Source organism: Camellia sinensis, chromosome 15 (genome assembly GCF_055761805.1).
Source record: "Camellia sinensis isolate YWXY chromosome 15, ASM5576180v1, whole genome shotgun sequence".
In the NCBI taxonomy this organism is placed as follows: domain Eukaryota; kingdom Viridiplantae; phylum Streptophyta; class Magnoliopsida; order Ericales; family Theaceae; genus Camellia; species Camellia sinensis.
Window position 1 is genome coordinate 116,830,405 of NC_138975.1, and position 20,190 is coordinate 116,850,594.

Below are 20,190 nucleotides of genomic sequence, written 5' to 3' on the forward strand. Positions count from 1 at the left end.
ATGTAATTAGGGCATTTTCCATAATTAACATTACGACCCTTAGGTTCCATTTTTATTAATGTTTTAACATTAATTTCATTTTTCCATGCCAAACATTCAACTAGGTTTTATATAGTTAAAACCCCACCTTTTGTAAATTTACACAAAAGCCCCAAACTTTCATAACATTACCAAACCAACCTCATCATCTCAAAATACTAAAATTTAAAGACAAAACCCATAGTGAGGAGTAGGTTATCCCTACCTCAAAAGATGACTCCTAACCAAGAAGGTGAAGAAAATGAAAATGCTCCAAACTACGAATTTCTCGGATCAAAAGATAGCCCTCGACGATCAACAACCTTTTTGTAAAGGCCAAAGGGGAGGAAATCACTCCTACTAGATCAATACCTAGAGAGAAGTCAAGGTTTTAGAGAGAGGAGCTCTCAAAATGGGTTTTAGAAAAAGTAGGAGAGAGAAAGGAAAGTAAAAAGTGATTTAAAATCACCCAGCGAATAACTCATATACGCATGACCCGCTCGAGCGGAGAACACAACGCTCGAGCGCCAAGAACAAAAATCTGGACACGCTTGAGCGCAATAAGGCCCGCTCGAGCGCCAAGACACAAAAATAAAGCACTTCCGCTCGAGCGCGAAAACCAGTCCGCTCGAGCGTAGATTTCCCTCTCCCAGAACTTATACCCAGAAAGCGCTACCCGCTCGAGCGCCAACAGACCCGCTCGAGCGCTACCGCTCGAGCTTAAAGAAACCCGCTCGAACGTAAAAATCACATCTGCAGAAGTTTTGCAGGAACACGAAATACTGGAGGTGTGCAATCCCCGCTCGAGCGCAAGAAGACCCGCTCGAGCGGATCGCCTAAAAACTGAACAACAAATAATTGAAACCAAGGCCTAACCAAACCTGTAACAACCCTGCTCAAAACATCCTAAAACTCATTCAAGTGGAATTAAAGGATGACAACAAGATAGATACCACTACCAACTTCACGGAACCGAGTCCGGAATACAACAGAACAGTAAAGGGACAACCGGGATCGCTATAACCTCCCCCCCATAAAGAATTTCGTCCCCGAAATTAAACACCAGTTTTTCAAAAACAGGTTTTCTCCATTCTCAACAATATTACAACATAATATTAAACAATCCGACCCATTACCGGTCAATCCCATCTCCTTTCAAGAGGCATTACACATTACACGTAACAACCTGCATTATCAACATGCATTCCCTTGAAATCTGCCAATTTCAACCTATTTCTCACAATTTCTTAACACATGCAACATTAATATTATGCTTGCATTTCCACAGTATACTCAACATACACAATGTTAAAACAAACTTCCATTAACCAAAACATTCACAATGTTTTACAACGTAAGACACATACAATGCTCTTAACGTTCAACAATATTACAAAAAAATTCCATTACATGGTCACACATCAACAAAAAAGTCCGGATATTTCTCGCGGACTTCCAACTCACGTTCCCAAGTGGCTTCCTCCACTCCGTGATGCTTCCACAAAACCTTCACCAAAGGAATGGTCTTGCCACGCAGGACTTGATCCCGCCTATCCAAGACTCGAACCGGTTTCTCCTCATACGAGGCATCCTCATCTACCTCTAAGTCGGTCCAATCCAACACATGGGACAGATCTGGCTCATACTTCCGAAGCATACTAACATGAAAGACGTCATGCACTCCGGACAACTGCGGCGGCAAAGCCAAACGATAAGCCACTTCCCCAATCCTCTCGAGGATCTCAAAGGGACCAATAAACCGAGGGGATAGCTTCCCACTCTTCCCGAACCTCATCAGACCTCGCCTAGGTGATATTTTCAAGAAGACATGATCACCTACCTCAAACGCCAAAGGCCTCCTCCTACGGTCGGCATAACTCTTTTGGCGACTCTGGGCTGTAACAAGCCTCCTACGGATAAGCTCAACTTTCTCCGTCGTCTCCCTAACCAACTCCGGACCCAACAAAGGTGCATCACCTACCTCAGCCCAACACACTGGAGACCTACAAGGTCGGCCATACAAGGCCTCAAACGGTGCCATACCGATGCTAGACTGAAAACTGTTGTTATAGGCAAACTCCACCAAGGGCAAATGCCTCTCCCACGTCCCACTAAAGTCAAGGACACAACCTCGAAGCATATCCTCAAGAATCTGGATAGTACGCTAGGACTGCCCGTCAGTCTGAGGATGATAGGCCGTACTAAAGGTCAACTTAGTGCCCAAGGCACTCTACAAACTCTGCCACAACCTAGTAGTAAAACGAGGATCTCTATCTGAGACGATCGTCACTGGGACCCCGTGCAATCTCACTATGTCCCGAATATACAAGTCGGCGAGATGATCTACCGAATCTCTCACGCGCATAGGAATGAAGTGCGCCGACTTAGTCAATAGGTCTACAACCACCCAAATGGCATCACTACCCCGCTGAGTCCTCGGAAGACCTACAACGAAGTCCATAGTGACATGCTCCCACTTCCACTCGGCAATGGGCAAGGGTTGCAACAAACCCGCTGGCCTCTGATGCTCGGCCTTCACTTGCTGGCAAGTAAGGCACTTAGACACGAAAACAGCCACATCTCTCTTCATACCTCGCCACCAAAACGGGCGACCCAAATCCCGGTACATTTTAGTGCCTCCCGGATGCACCGCAAGGCGTGAATGATGGAACTCTCGGAGTACTTCCTCTCGGCAAGACTCCGGCACAAATAGACGGTCTCGGTATCTCACACTCAGGTCGGGATACACCGTCAAACCCTTCTCAACCTTCCCATTTGAGATCGTCTCTCGGAGGGATTCTACCTCAAGGTCGCCTCTCTGTGCCTCTAACACTCGGGTCACAAGTGTAGGCTGCGCAACAACAGAAAACAAGGCCGCAGCCTCAGCTGATTCACCTAGAAGCAAGTCAAACTCGCCAAGCGCACCCAACGTCTCCCATTCCCGGATGGCGATACAAGCTACATCACTAATGGATTTCCTACTAAGGGCATCGGCCACAACATTGTCCTTTCCCGGGTGATAGTGCAACTCAAAATCATAGTCCTCAATGAACTCCATCCATCTCCTCTGCCTCAAATTCAAGTCTCTCTGTGTAAACAGATACGTCAAACTCTTGTGGTCCGAGAACACCTCGAACCTCTCACCATAAAGGTAGTGCCTCCAAATCTTCAAGGCAAAGATCACTGCTGCTAACTCTAGGTCGTGTGTAGGGTAATTCTTCTCGTGTATTTTCAACTGACATGAGCCATAAGCTACCACTTTCCCCTCTTGCATCAACACACAACCCAAACCCTCTCGTGAGGCATCACAATAAACCGCATAACCCAACCCTCTCTCCGGAATAATAAAAACCGGAGCGGTGGTCAATCTAACCTTTAACTCTTGGAACGACTTTTCACAAGTCTCACTCCATACAAACTTGACCCCTTTCCGCGTCAATCTAGTCAACGGCGAAGCTAGCCTGGAGAAATCTTTCACAAACCGATGGTAATACCCAGCTAATCCCAGAAAACTGCAGATCTCAAACACACTCTTAGGCTGTGCCCAATCTTGCACTGCCTCTACCTTGGATGTGTCAACAGACACCCCTTCCCTGGAAACCACGTGGCCTAAGAACTTGACTTCCCTTAGCCAGAACTCACACTTCCCAAACTTGGTATACAGCCTATCGGCTCTAAGCAACTCTAGCACCACTCTCAAGTGTTCCTCGTGCTCATCCTCAGAAGACGAATAGATAAGAATGTCGTCCACGAAAACGACTACAAATCGATCCAAGAATTCCCGGAAGATCCGGTTCATCAAGTCCATAAAGACTGCCGGTGCATTGGTAAGCCCAAATGGCATCACCAGAAACTCATAATGGCCATACCGCGTACGGAATGCCGTCTTAGGAATATCCTCCTCCCTAACCCTCAACTGGTGGTAACCCGATCTCAAGTCTATCTTAGAGAAACAACGGGAACGCTTCAACTGGTCAAACAGGTCATCTATACGGGGCATAGGGTACTTATTCTTGACCGTAGCCCGATTCAACTTCCGACAGTCTCTACACAATCTCAAGGCACCATCTTTCTTTTTAGCAAAGAGGGTCGGTGCTCCCCACGGCGAAACACTAGGGCGAACAAAACTCTTATCTAGCAATTCCTAGAGCTGAATCTTCAACTCACTCAACTTGGCCGGGGCAAAACGATAAGGTGCCATAGAAATCGACACTGTGCCGGGCACTAAATCAATAGAGAACTCTATCTCTCGGTGAGGTGGTAAACTAACGAGATCCTTGGGAAAAACATCCGAATACTCACAAACCACCCTCGGCAATAGAATCTGGGTCTCATCACACTCACTATTGATAAAGCTAGCAAGTAGACCACTAAGCTCTCCCCGCCCTCGCGGATCATACACCGGTGGCAACACACTACCAACCCGGTCCCCCAAGAAATGGAAACACTCCCCGCTCAAGGTACATACAGTGACCCTCTGGCGGTAGCAATCAATAACAGCTCCGTATGACGATAACCAATCCATACCCAAAATAACATCAAAACCCTTCATGGGCATGACAACAAAAGGAAATGGAAGCCTATGGTCGGCGACCTCTATATCACAACCTCTAACACCTTGTTTCAAGATCAACTCACCACCAATAGGCGATACCACACATATAGGAGATGCTAACTGTGCCAACTCCAATTCCAAAACAGATGCAAATGCAGCAGACACAAAAGAATGAGATGCACCCGTATCAATCAATACACTAGCAACCGAGTTGCAAAACAAAAAGGTACCTCTCACTACTGATGGAGCCGGTACTAGATCCTGCGCGGTAACAGCATGCACGCGCCCTGTAGGCCCCTGATCCACCTGCTCACCCCTCGGAGCATACGACTACTACACTGACTGGGATGACGAAGCTCCCGGATTGGCCCTCGAGGCCTGCACAGACTGAGCTGGCTGATAACTCTGCGTCTGCCTAGAACCAGACGCTCCAGAAGTAGCACTCAACTGCGGGCAATACCTCTTCAGGTGCCCAGGCTGACCACACTGAAAGCAAGACAAAGGCTGTCCCCTGCCCTGACTCTGGCCCTGAGGTCTAGCGGAAGAAGAAGCAGCTCGCTGACCCCCTCCCTTCTGCGGGCAAACCGAAGACTTGTGACCCAGCTGGCCACACGCAAAACAAGTGAAGCCTCCCTGACTACCTCTCCCAGAGCCCGCGCTCGGCACTGGAAAGATCGATCTAGCCACACCACCCTGAGACTGCTGAGGGTTAGAGCCCCTCTGTCTCCTGCCGTCACCCTGACCATCTTGGCTCCTCTTGGAGCCTCTCTGCCCCTCATCCTCTTCTTGCATCATGAGCTCCATATGAGCTGCAGCATCCACTAAATGTCTATACTCTCGGATGAAAGACCCACCAACCCTCAACTTGAGGCCCCGCCTCAACTTCCGCTCAAACTCATAGCAACGGTGTTCTTCGGACGCCACCAACTCAGGAGCAAACCTGGATAAACTAGTAAAAGTGGCCTCAAACTCTACCACAGACATACCCTGCTGATTAAGCCGGCTAAACTGATCCCTCAGCTTCTCCCTAGCCACTGTAGATAAGAACCTTTCCTGGAATGCATTCACAAACGCCTCCCATGTGCCACCAACACGAGCCTTCTCGTAATTCCACCATTGACCCGCATCTCCCTTCAGCTGGAAGGATGCTAAGGTCACTTTCAATGCTTCGTCCTCGATGCCAAGCATCTCGAACGTCTTACTCATTTGTTCTAACCACTCGTCAGCCTTCAGTGGCTCCTTTGGATCCCCAACAAACTCATCCGGGTTAGAGCGGAAGAACTCCCTCTTCAAGAAAGAAGTCCCTGCCTCAGCTACCTGATTCCCAGCTCTGAGAATACCCAAAGCTCCTGCTATCTCTCGTGCCAAGGCACTCATAGCCTGCTGACCCGCTGGCCCGGCCACATTGGCCTGACCAACTCCCTCCTGCACTGCCGGAACCTCCTCCGGTAAAGGCATCTCCTGCCTACCACGCCTGCCACGCCTACCGCGTCCTCGTCCTGACATCCTAATAAAGGCAACCAAGACTATTAGCACATTCATAAATGTGCTGAAACTATAACACTCGCGTCCTAATGCATGGACAACTGTAATTCATTCCACGTAAGCACATAAACACATAAGCACTTACGAATTTCATCTCCGGATAATGATAGTCCCGAGGCGTTACTAGAGTTCCGGTTAGAAACAACATTGATCAAGTGCCTTTCCAACAAGACTCACAGGAACCCAAGGATCCAATCAACATCCTAGAAACTAAATTTCATACCCACATAGTCACATAAGTATGTTATCAATTAAACGCATAGCATATGACACTACATCTAAGTCTCTATCAAGCGAGACAAACCCATTATGATCCTAATCACTTCCCACGTACCCAAAGTATTCGAACCCGGTACGCTTTAATACCAAGTTGTAACGCCCTCAAATAAATAGCATTAAACCCATCAATATAGACATGCATTCATATAGATAAGATCCACATTCTTCAATTTCACTGGGTATTTCATTACAAAAGTATTACGTGTTAACAACAAAAGCAAATGCCCTATGGGCTTACAGCTTTCCAAGTTAACACTTGGTTACAAAAAGAGAGTACTAACTCATTACACATTAAGCCCTTGGCTTGAATTTACATGTAATACATCAAAAAGAAATAAGACAACAAAATTATGTCCGCCTCTAGCCTCCCAAGCTATGTCCTTGGAGGTGGCATGCTACTTGTACCTGAAAATGATGTTCCCATATATGGTGAGCCACAGCCCAGTAGAAATACACTAAACAAAATATGAACAATGACTAAAAGATTAGCAGTTGATAGATGGCCAACACTGATACCTTCACTTATAACACTTTACAGTTTCATGACATACAAGTCCATGTTACAGTCCATTTTCCAATTCTTTTCAATTCTCAATTTATAACCATGGCTCAGAACCTGGCCAAACAACTTTTATGAGACAGTAACTCATATTAAACACTTTCCCATTTCATAATAGATAAGCATACTAGCTATATCACACACCAACAGATATGCATACAAGCTATATCATCACTTCCATAGATATGCATAAGAGCACTATCACACTTCCAAGGACAAGCATATGAGCTGCGTCATCACATTACTAGATAAGCATGTGAGCTCTATCTATGAAGTCCATGCCCTATCTTCTCCCAACAACATCCGGTTTAGAGGTCCATCCCCTATCTTCCCCTAAACCGTGGAGTACATCCCCTATCTCCTCCAACACAACACAATGCATATAAACAATAATTATGCACATCATCACACAATACATAAATTTAATGTATTCTTTCAACTGTCATACTCAATGACATGTTCCAGTGATTAGTTTCAGTTTGCCTAATCATCATGCATTGTCTACAACAATCAAGACTATCCTCCACCGATAGCCCAAAGCAGTTATTTCTATACAGAAAATAAATGCAACAATGGATATATAATCAACATTTCAATTAGGTGAGCGATAAATAATCCAACTACACCCTTTAATCCCATATCTTTCCAAATCAATTCCTCATTTCTCATAATTAATTATGCGAATTAATTAACCGATGTAATTAGGGCATTTTCCATAATTAACATTACGACCCTTAGGTTCCATTTTCATTAATGTTTTAACATTAATTTCACTTTTCCATGCCAAACATTCAACTAGGTTTTATATAGTTAAAACCCCACCTTTTGTAAATTTACACAAAAGTCCCAAACTTTCATAACATTACCAAACCAACCCCATCATCTCAAAATACTAAAATTTAAAGACAAAACCCATAGTGAGGAGTAAGTTATCCCTACCTCAAAAGATGACTCCCAACCAAGAAGGTGAAGAAAATGAAAATGCTCCAAACTACGAATTTCTCGGATCAAAAGATAGCCCTCGACGATCAACAACCTTTTTGTAAAGGCCAAAGGGGAGGAAATCACTCATACTAGATCAATACCTAGAGAGAAGTCAAGGTTTTAGAGAGAGGAGCTCTCAAAATGGGTTTTAGAAAAAGTAGGAGAGAGAAAGGAAAGTAAAAAGTGATTTAAAATCACCCAGCGGATAACTCATATACGCATGACCCGCTCGAGCGCAGAACACAACGCTCGAGCGCCAAGAACAAAAATCTGGACACGCTCGAGCGCAATAAGGCCCGCTCGAGCGCCAAGACACAAAAATAAAGCACTTCCGCTCGAGCGCGAAAACCAGTCCGCTCGAGCGTAGATTTCCCCCTCCCAGAACTTATACCCAGAAAGCGCTACCCGCTCGAGCGCCAACAGACCCGCTCGAGCGCTACCGCTCGAGCGTAAAGAAACCCGCTCGAGCGTAAAAATCATATCTGTAGAAGTTTTGCAGGAACACGAAATACTGGAGGTGTGCAATCCCCGCTCGAGCGCAAGAAGACCTGCTCGAGCGGATCGCCTAAAAACTGAACAACAAGGAATTGAAACCAAGGCTTAACCAACCTGTAACAACCCTGCTCAAAACATCCTAAAACTCATTCAAGTGGAATTAAAGGACGATAACAAGATAGATACCACTACCAACTTCACGGAACCGAGTCCGGAATACAACAAAACAGTAAAGGGACAACCGGGATCGCTATACAAGCGATAAGCGAGATAATAACTCATTTTAAACATTTCATACCTCATAATAGATACCCATTTTAGTACTGTATCAATCTCAGATAAAAACACTTCCATACTTCACAAATGATACACATTTTAGTGTTGTATCAATATCAACCAAAAACACTTCTATACTTCACAAATGATACACATTTTAGTGCTGTATCAATATCAAACAAAAACACTTCTAATATCAATAAGCACACATATAGTGGTGCTAATGGAGTCCATCCCCTATCTCCTCCCAAACAAAATCCGGTTTAGAGGTCCATCCCCTATCTTCCCCTAAACCGTGGAGTACATCTCCTATCTCCTCCCAAACAAAATCCGGTTTAGAGGTCCATCCCCTATCTTCCCCTAAACCATGGAGTACATCCCCTATCTCCTCCCATACAAAACAATGTATATAAGCGATTATCATGTACAAATTCCTCAATACAACAAAGCATAAATAACAAGTGTAATACATACACATAAACTATTCAATAATGTTTACCCAACACAAGTGTAACACATACATCACAATTCAACACAGCAATGTCATCCTCCACCGATGACCAAGGACAAAACCTCTAGATGCATGTATTCAATACATCTAATAAAAGAGACTCAACTCTCAAGCAATCCTTAAACCCAACAACGACACTAGTACGATATGTAAGGATAAAACCCCCAAATGTGTGTATTCTACACTCATGATACAATAGTTCAATTCTCAAATTTATTTTCTGAGACTCACATAGAGTTAACATTTCATTTACCATTTTCAAGATCAAATTTCATAATTTTTCAAGTCAACATGTTCCATCACTTATTCCAAAAACACTTTTCCCTTTTCACAAAACCAATTACATTCTCTTCATTTTACAAAATCAATTCCATGGATAATAAGCCATAACCCAACTTGATTCAATACGTTCATTTCAAAATAACTCCAATACCATAATTAATCCTTTAACTGTTAACACCTTCTACACAACTCATATTAACAATAGAAATTTACCAACATTGTTCAACCATAAACCCTTTTTATTTTACCAAATCAAAATATAATTTAGGGATTTCTCTTCTTTCAATAATAACATGCTAATTTTATTCTCTAATTAGTCCAAACCATAGTCAATGATAACAAAACCATTCTCAAACAACCAACCCTAGGTTCCCCTCATGATTTTCAAACAAATCCAACACGGATATGATTTTCATGCAATACAAAATTACCACATGTCTATCTATAGACGGAGTATTGAAAAAGAACAAAGAAATCCCTACCTCAAATGGAGAAGATGAAGGCCAAAAACCAAAGTGCTCCAAATCGCCAAACTTTCAGATTAAAATGAAGATCAAGAGAAGCTCCACACTCAATACAAAGGAACTAGGGTAGAAGATCACTAGAACTAGATGTATATATAGAGAGAAGATGTAGTCTAGAGAGAGAAACTCTCAAGTTTTTCATTCAATGAACTTCATTAAATTGATTAATGTATCTCATACATTCATGATACATAATGCATCTTCTATATTAATGAATTCATTAGATAGATTAATGTATCTTACATATTCATAATAGAAACATAATGCATCTCTAAGATTCATTCATAATAAATCCATCACATTCAATGTATTAGCATTAGTCTTCTATACATTGTATAAATAAGTATCAATGATTAGTCACTATCTAATTGATGTACATGTATCTTACTAATGAGATGAATCTAGTATAATCATGCATAATCTTTGAAAAGTTAGAGAGAGAGAATGGCCCGAAAAAGTGATCCAAAAAGCTGTTTTTCGGACTGATATACAAACAGGTCCGCTCAAGCGTCAAGCCCAAAATCTGGACATCAACCCATGGTTTCCAAACACAACCAACCTGTTTCAAACCTGCCCAACACGACCCAAGACTCATATACAAAGAGTAAAGGATGGAAACGGGAATAAGACAACAACACATCTACGGAACCGAGTTCGGAATACAATTAAACAATGAAGGGAAAATCGGAATCGCTATATGCAAAAACTTGTCTAACAAACAAAGAAAATAAACTTGTATCTTGTTCACAAATCTTGATCACTTTACACTTCGGGAACCTCCACGGGAGGCACATAAGTTGGCTGACAAAACACAGATCCGGGTAGGCGTTATTAGACTTGATCTTGCACTCGCTCACCTACATATATATATATATATATATATATGAGCTAAAACTCAGTGAATAATATTATGGTAAAGAGGTTAGTGAACGAATTCCGAACATATTATATTCATTAAATAGATCATAATAGAATCAATCTCATATATGAACATAATAATGGTACATTCAATAGAACATAATATAACGTCTTCCGACTAGAGTAATCGGTACAGGACACCGATTATCTAACATATCACCACTCCATTAAGTGGCTAACGAGATCTCGTAATCACATATATGTCATGGACCCGCATTAACATGCCGTCCTCCATGACTTGGGACTTTTTTTGGATGCCATAATAGATTCAAAATAGGACATTCATTCACGTTAACAAAATCACATTTCAAAAATCATAATTTGTCGTATATTATTTCAAACATAATCATATGAACATATCTTTATAATAACGTTACTCACAGTGGCTTTGAAAAACAATTGGTCGGTCCTCAAGTCTTGACCTGCAAACACAAATGTACGTAGCATAAAACACGTCTCATTATTACTCGTTCATATGGCCATTCATGGCTTAGCTTTCCTTACATTGATTTCTTATTCAATCCATTTCACATAACTTGTACACATGAATCACATACTCAGTTTCGTCTTATATATTTTCCAATGCAATTACTTATGTTGTTTCTTAGCTCATTAATCTTTAATAACTCACAATTCATGCCTAAGAATGCCCGGAAAGAAATGGGAACGAAGATATGAACTTCAAACATTTTTTGAAAACATACTGAAAATGAGTTTATGGCTAGAGCCATCTTTTCATTGCTAGAGCCATCGTTCGCTCGAGACAACTTTTAGTCGCTAGAGCCATCGTTCGCTAGAGCCAACTTTTGGTCGATAGAACCAACTTTTGCAGACTGCAAAGTACTGGAAGCTCGCAATGTTAGCTCAATCCACCACTTGGTCGCTTGAGCCATCTGTGAATTTTCTAGGTTTCAAAACATCAAATTTGAGTTCCAAAAATGCATTTTAACATTTCAAAAGCTTGCATGGCCAGTCCAAACTCATGAAAACACTTTGATAATCATAAAGACATTTTAGAAAACTCAAATACAAGATCATTCACAAATCATTTGCTCAAAACCTCTTGAATTTTCCAAAATTGAGCTCAAAAACTCTTGCATGTAAGAAATTCCTTTTCAAAACATGAATTTAAATGGTAAAACATGATGGTTCAAACATGCATGTGCCAAATAACTTACAATAACAATTTAGATGCTCAAAACCAAACTGAACATAGCAAAACTCTTCATATTTATGCATGCATGCATTCACCAAAAAAAAAAATGCTTGCGTGTAGAAATCTTTTCCAAATTCTTTTTCTTAACTTTCAAATTATGGAGATTAACTTCAAAACAACTTAATTCTTGAATGCATGTATAAATTAGTTTCAAAACTCAAATTAGACAACATATTCATGATCAAAAGCGAAGAATCATGACAAAATCATTCATGCATGCAAGACTTCTTCATCTACTTGGCATTCTTTAACTAAATACATGCAAATGATCTCATATAATTCATGATTTAAACTCTAAATCATATAATCTTCAAGAATTATGGGTTAGATTCTCACCTAGAGTCTTCAATTAGCTAGATTCTTGCACAATCTTGATGAATTCAAGCATATCTTTGAGGTTCTTTTTCAATTACACACTTCCTCTCTCTAAAAGTGAGTTCACTCTCTCTCTAAAATGTCTCTCTCAAATTTTTACACTAAGGAATCAAAAGAATGAGCTTAAGGCTCTATATATATAGTTAAAGTGGTTTATTACAATAATTAGAATATTGGACTAGTTAAACACAACTTAATTAATCATACTGAATCAATTTTTAATTAGACTCACCAAATGGCTCTAAAAATTCCAATTAGCTTATTCATGTGGCCAATTTCAGTTTCTGATGTCATTTAGGCCATCAATTTTAAGTTCTAGACAGGAATCTCAACAAATAATTTCTGAATCAGACAAATACGTACAAATTAATCACATGGCTCATTTCACAATTAAAATTCATAATTAATTAATTGTAATCATGATTTGCATTTCGGGGTCATCACAGAAGTTGTGCTTTTGTCCTATGTGAATTTCAATTTGTCTGGAAGGTTGCCATATCTTGGATAAGTGCAGTTATCAAATTTTTTTATTTATCGCAGTGGTAGGGGGTAGGGGGTAGAAAACGTCTGTGATCATGTTACCCATGACAATAATAAAGTGTTATGTGTTGTGCAGACTCAATTTCGTAATGTAGAGAGTGAATGGGCCTCGTGGACGAAGCGCAGTACTCCGAGAGGTGAAAACTTGCATAAGTAATGAACGGTGAGGCTATTCGACCGGGGATTTGATTGAAAACCCCTCCGATAGTAAAGTCAGGCCAAAGAGAAAGGTAGGGAAGACGAGTGTAAAGAGAGAGTGTAAAATGAATTCGGATCCCTTGTAAAGGGGTGGGGGTGAGGTTACCTTTTATAGGGAATGCTTGATTTGCTCATCATGTTTCTCTCTGTGCCACCTAGCACTCAGCTGTTTAGCAATGTAATTTCTCATTGAAGGAAAGCGAAGACTCTGTTGAGCAGTTCCTTTACTCATGGGCACCATGCGCCCTTCACACACATGGCATTGGTTGATCCATTAGAGATTACCTCATTTTAACTCACTTCAGAGTGAGTAGGAGTCTTAGAGTTTAAGTCATTGACATACCCGCTTCAGAATGGGAATGGGTGCTAGGGCTTGGCCCATGGTCTTGCCCATTTCGAAGTAAGGAAAGGACCAGGGCTGAGTCTTTAGCTCTGCCCACTTTTGAGTGAGGGAAGGAGCTTGGGCTATGACCATGGCCTTGCCCACTTCGGAGTGGGGAAAAGGCCAAAACTCTTAACTAATTTTTTATATAATTTTTAAAAACATTATTGGTTAGCCCATTAAACCAATAATCACAAAATTTTTAATTATCCCATGATTTATGCTTCTTAGAAGGAAAAGAAAAAATTAAGAGAGCTCCAAAACTAATACAAAATTGTCAATTTTATGATTTTGATTAAGAAATACACATATAATAAAACTATTAATTCATCCATCCCATATAATTTAAAATTTGAAAATGTTTATATGAAATTCCAAAATAAAATTGTATCACATCTAAATCATATGAAATTAAAAAAAAAATTAAAAGATAAGTTTAGCATGAAATTTTATTCATATTTACTTCAAAACTGTCTATTATTTCTATATACTATTAACACATTTCAAAATTTGTTAATTTAAATTTATCCATATATTGCATAATCTAAATCATATCTAATTCAAAATTTTAATATATTTAGATGAGCCTTGTGGAATTCCTAACTAATTTTTAAATTTTTTTAATTAAAATATAATTTAAAAAAACACTATTGGTTAATGTTCAAATAATTAAGCCAAATCTAATTCGAAAATTTTTAAATAAATTTTAATAATGTTATGATTTTTTTTTCCCACACTCCTACACGTCAGATTCAACTATTTGAATAAAAAAATATGTAAATTTTAAATTTTATAATATACGACATAATTTTATTAGAAGAACTATTTGATTATGTGTAAATTTTGAAATAAAAATATTTTTATCAATAAGGTTATACCATACAAATTGAGAATAAATCATGCTAATTTTTAAAATTATTTATTAGTAACTATCAAAGATTTATAAATTTATTAACAAATAAAAAACAAATCTATATTCACATAGTATACAAATATTTTTTTTATTTAAAGCATAGATTATGCTTATTATAAGTCACGTAGTCATTTTGGCTCAAATTATCAAAAACTATAAATATTGAGGTTTATGTTTTGACCATTAGAATGATTTGATACATTTTCGATAAACCACAAGGTAAAAAAATGTAGGCCTATGGACTATCTCAATTAAATTGTTTTATATAGAAATTTAGTTTATTTTATTTATTTAATATAGCAGTGTATTAGAATAGTTTTTAATATTGGGAACATTAAAAATATATTAAATACAAATTAAAAATAATCTATAGTGTCATGGTCAAATTCAGATAATGGCTTTAAGATCAATCAAATGTTAAATTGGTTCAGCCTCTTAATGTGGTTAGTCGATATGGTGACCTCATACGAAAGAGAGTGAGAAGATCAACAGGTTTAACGGCCGCTTCGAGTATTAGAGTTATTGGTGCGCTTTTATTTATTTTTTATTATTATTATTTTTTATCTTTTATATTTCATTATTCAATGTAATTTTTTATTTAAATTAATTTGGATTGATTAGATTTTACAAAATAGAAATATGATGTAGTTAGTCCCATATAAGATGTCCCATCATATAATATCAAAATATGATAATTCTAACATGAATTAATTTAAAAATATATAAAAAAATGTAAATTATCCAAATTCAATATTTTATATACAAATATAATAAGTGGTTTTAGAGGGTTTAGCAAAATGGTGGTGATAAGGCAAGGATAACTGACAAAAAGATGTTAAGATATTTAGCAGGAAAAATGTTAGATGATTGGGGTCATAAAAGTCGTAAGACAGGTGAGAGAAGAAAACAAGAAAATGACTCAATGCGAGCTGTCAAAACTAGCGAGTGTGAAAAAATCTAAAAATTATACTTGATATGTAAATATTGATTTCAAGAAAAACAAGAAGATAAGAGTCACTGGTGGTTCATTGTTTGTCATTTTCATTTTGTTATTCATTTTTTTGATTTAAACAAATTTTTCAAGATTGAGTTTCACAAAAATTATAATAATTATTATTATAATACGGAAAACTAAAAAAAAAACCTAATTAGTAAAAAATAATAAAAAAAAGTTCAATTTTATTATTTATCATAATTTTTACTAATTACATTATAATTCATGTTATTGTTGTTTAAAACTTAAAATATAGCATTAATTGTAGGAGGGGAAAAAAAATCAAAAGCGAAATTGTGATAAAAATAGTTATAAAATTTAATTAATTTTTATTTTTTTACTATTTAATTTTAATTGTAAAAGTAATTATTAATTATTTATTTAAAACTATACATCGTACGAGTATTACGATAATAACCAATAACATGAAAAATTATCTTTAAAAACTTACAAATTGAACAAAAAGATAAATAGGCATCCATTAGAAACCCAAATATCCAACTCATAAGAAATTGGAAAGAAAATTCAAAATTTAATATAACAAAAGGATTAACAAGATTTCATTGCGAATATAAAAATGAGGGTGAATTATGTTAATGGTCCCTGTAGCTTAGGATTTGTGTCATTTTAGTTCCTGAACTTTAATTGTGATATATTTGACCTTAAATTTTAAATCTCGTTTTAAATAAAGACAATTAAAGACATTGTTACTCCATTTTAAGGGTAAAGTCGTTAATTTGATAAAGAGTAATGATACATCCTCCTAATTTGGAGCTCTAATTGAGTTTTAATGATATAGCAAAAAAAATCAAAACATCACATCAATGGGTGGGGCCCACCCTCTAGAGCTCTTTTAGAACTCTTATTTTAAAGCTCTCAAACATTTTTATTTGATAAAGTATAAACTAATTTGATAAAAATAAATGTCAAAAAATTATTTTCAAATTTGTAAAAATTATTTATGCCTTATATAAAAATAATAAATCTTTTACATTTTTTTTATTTTTTTTATCAAATTAATTTTTAATATGTATTTAGATGATGATTATATAATGGGTGGTTATTTTTGTTAATATTTTTCGATGGTTATAATGTAATAGATGGTTGTATTTATTGTTAACAGATTTTTTTTATGGTTATCATGTAATAGATGGTTATAAGGTTTTAATGTGTAATCGATATATTTAATATATGAAATATTTTTAATTTTTAATTTTTTGATTTAATAAATTGGTTTAATAATAATATTAAAGTTGTCGCCACGTTTGACTTTTTAAAAAATTCAAACTAATTTAACGAAAATAAATGTCAAAAAAAATTATTTAAAAAAAATCATTTCTACCCTCCCAAAAGATAAAATTATATAAAAATGATGTGTTTTAAATTTTTTTTACCAATTTAATTTTTAATTTCTTAATTTTTTTTTTGAAAATAGATTCTAAAAATCAAAACAAACAAAACTTTATAATAAAAAAAAATTCAGCATTATTCATTAAAAAAATGTCATTACATTTTAAACAACATATAAGTTAATTAATACAAAATAAGTTGTATGACGATTTTGCTCTTAAAATAAACCATTTACAAAGAAAATATATTTGATTGTCTTTATTTTGAACAAAGGGAGCTTTTTTGATAAATCCACTTTCTAAGAGCTTTATTCCATCCAACTCATATTCTTTTTGACTATTCCATTAGGTCCTATTTGAGATAAGAAAACCAAAATACCATTTTCATCTACTTATGTTCCATTTAGTTCACATTATTTTCTTATGTTTCAATAAGTCTTATAGGTGACATAATTACCAAAATACCCCTAATGTGAATGTTCACACCGTCAATGTGAATGTTCATATCGTCAATGTGTAGGGGCCCGGCCCATGTCGATCCTCGTGGGTGCCCGGAAAAATTCGATTTGGGCCGAGGCGGGCCTGGCCCATCGACAATGTGAATATTCACATTGACAAGTTAACATTCACATTAATAGAAGTGTAAAATTGGCCCGCGTCCCGTGGCGGCGCGAAACCTGCTTGCGGTCCATGGACAGCCCGGGCGCGGGCCCGGTCCGGCCCATTGACAATGTGAATATTCACATTGACATATTAGCATTCACATTGATAAGAGTATAAAATTGGCCGCGGCCCATAGGCGGCCAAAAGCTCGCCCACAGCCCGGGACAGGCCCGGCCTGGCCCCGCCCGTTGACAATGTGAATATTCACATTGACATGTTAACATTCACATTGATAGGAGTGTAAAATTAGCCGGCGCCTCGTGGCTGCCCGAAACCCGCCCATGGCCCGTGGGCGGCCCGAGATGGGCATGGTCCGGCCTGTTGATAATGTGAATATTCACATTGACATGTTAACATTCGCATTGATAAGAGTATAAAATTGGCCAGCAGCCCAAGGCGTGCCCGGCCCGGCCCGTTGACAATGTGAATATTTACATTGACATGTTAACATTCACATTGATAGGAGTGTAAAATTAGCCCGTGCATCGTGGCTGTCCGAAACCTGCCCACGGCCCGTGGGCTGCCCGGGGTGGGCCAGACCATTTTTTTTTAATTCTTTTTAATTTTTTCTATCAAAATTTTATTATTTTCCACAAAAAAAGACACTAGACCTCGGCGCGAGCCGGGCCTCGGACTGAGCCTTGAATGGGTCTTAATCGGGCCGATGGGCGGGGTCGGGCTTTAAAGTGATGGCCCAGGCCCTAGCCTAGGGTCTCGGACTAGGCTCGAGCCTGGGCCCAAACAAGCCTTTCCCGAGTCAGGTCGGGCCGGCCTATTGGCCAAAAAATTAGGCCCGGGCCCTAGCCCTGGCACAAAGGTATTCGGGCTTTGGACGGGCCGATAGATCGAGCCTCGGGTCTGGCCGGTGGGCCTAGGCCTAGCCTCGAGCTTAGGTCGGACTTGGGCAGGCCTGGCCATTTTTTTTTAATTTTTTCTACCAAAATTTTATTATTTTCCACAAAAAAATACATTGCGCCTTGGGCGGGTTAGGCCTTGGACCGAGCCTTGAATGAGCCTTAAGCGGGCCGATGGGCCGGGCCGGGCTTCAAAGTGATGACCTAGGCCCTAACCTAGGGTCTCGGACATGCTCGGGCCCGGACCGAAACGAGCCTGCCCTGGGCCGTGGGTGGGCTTCGGGCAGCCCACGGGCTGCGGGCCAATTCTACATTCTTATCAATGTGCATTTTAACATGTCAATGTGAATATTCACATTATCAACGGGTCGGGCCGGGCCTACTCCGGGCCGCGGGCAAGCTTCGGGCAGCAGGCAAATTTTACACTCCTATCAATGTTAATGTTAACATGTCAATATGAATATTTACATTGTCATGGGTCGGGCCAAGCCCGTCTCGGGCTGCAGTCGGGCTTCAGACCGCCCACGGGCTGCGGGCCAATTTTACACTCTTATCAATGTGAATGTTAACATGTCAATGTGAATATTCACATGTCAATGTGAATATTCACATTGACAACGGGCCGGGTTGGGCCCGCCCTGGGCCGCTGGCCAATTTTATACTCTTATCAATGTGAATGTTAACATGTCAATGTGAATATTCACATTGTCAACAGGTCGAGCCGGGCCCGCCACAGGCCGTGGGCGGGTTTCGGGCAGCCACAAGGTGCGGGCCAATTTTATACTCCTATCAATGTGACTGTTAACATGTCAATGTGAATATTCACATTGTCAACGGGCCGAGTCGGGCCCGCCCTGGGCCGCTGGCCAATTTTATACTCTTATCAATGTGAATGTTAACATGTCAATGTGAATATTCACATTGTTAATGGCCCGGGTCAGGCCCGCCCTAGGCCGCTGGCCAATTTTATACTCCTATCAATATGAATGTTAACATGTCAATGTGAATATTCACATTGTCAACGGGCCGGGTCGGACCCGCCCTGGGCCGTTGGCCAATTTTATGCTCCTATTAATGTGAATGTTAACATGTCAATGTGAATATTCACATTGTCAACGGGCCGGGTCGGGCTCGCCCTGGGCCGCTAGCCAATTTTATACTCTTATCAATGTGAATGTTAACATGTCAATGTGAATATTCACATAGTTAACGGGCCGGGTCGGACCCACTAACATGTCAATGTGAATATTCACATTGTCAACAGGCCGGGCCGGGCCCGCCCCGGGCCGCTCATGGGCCGTGGGCGGGTTTCGGGCATCTATGAGGCGCGAGCTAATTTTACACTCCTATTAATGTGAATGTTAACATGTCAATGTGAATATTCACATTGTCAACGGGCCGAGCCCGCCCAGGGCGACGGGTGGGCTTTTGGCTAGCCATGGGCTGCGGGACAATTTTATACTCTTATAAATGTGAATGTTAACATGTCAATGTGAATATTCACATTGTCAACGGGCCGGACCGGGCCCGCCCCGAGCCGCGGGCGGGTTTCGCGCAGCCACGGAACGCTGGCCAATTTTACACTCCTATTAATGTAAATGTTAACATGTCAATGTGAATATTCACATTGTCAACGGGCCGGACCCACCCCGACTCGCGGGCAGATTTCGGACCACCCACGGGCCAATTTTACATTCCTACCAATGCGAATTTTAAAATATGAACGTTCACATCATAAAATTGCTAACCGTTCAAAAAAT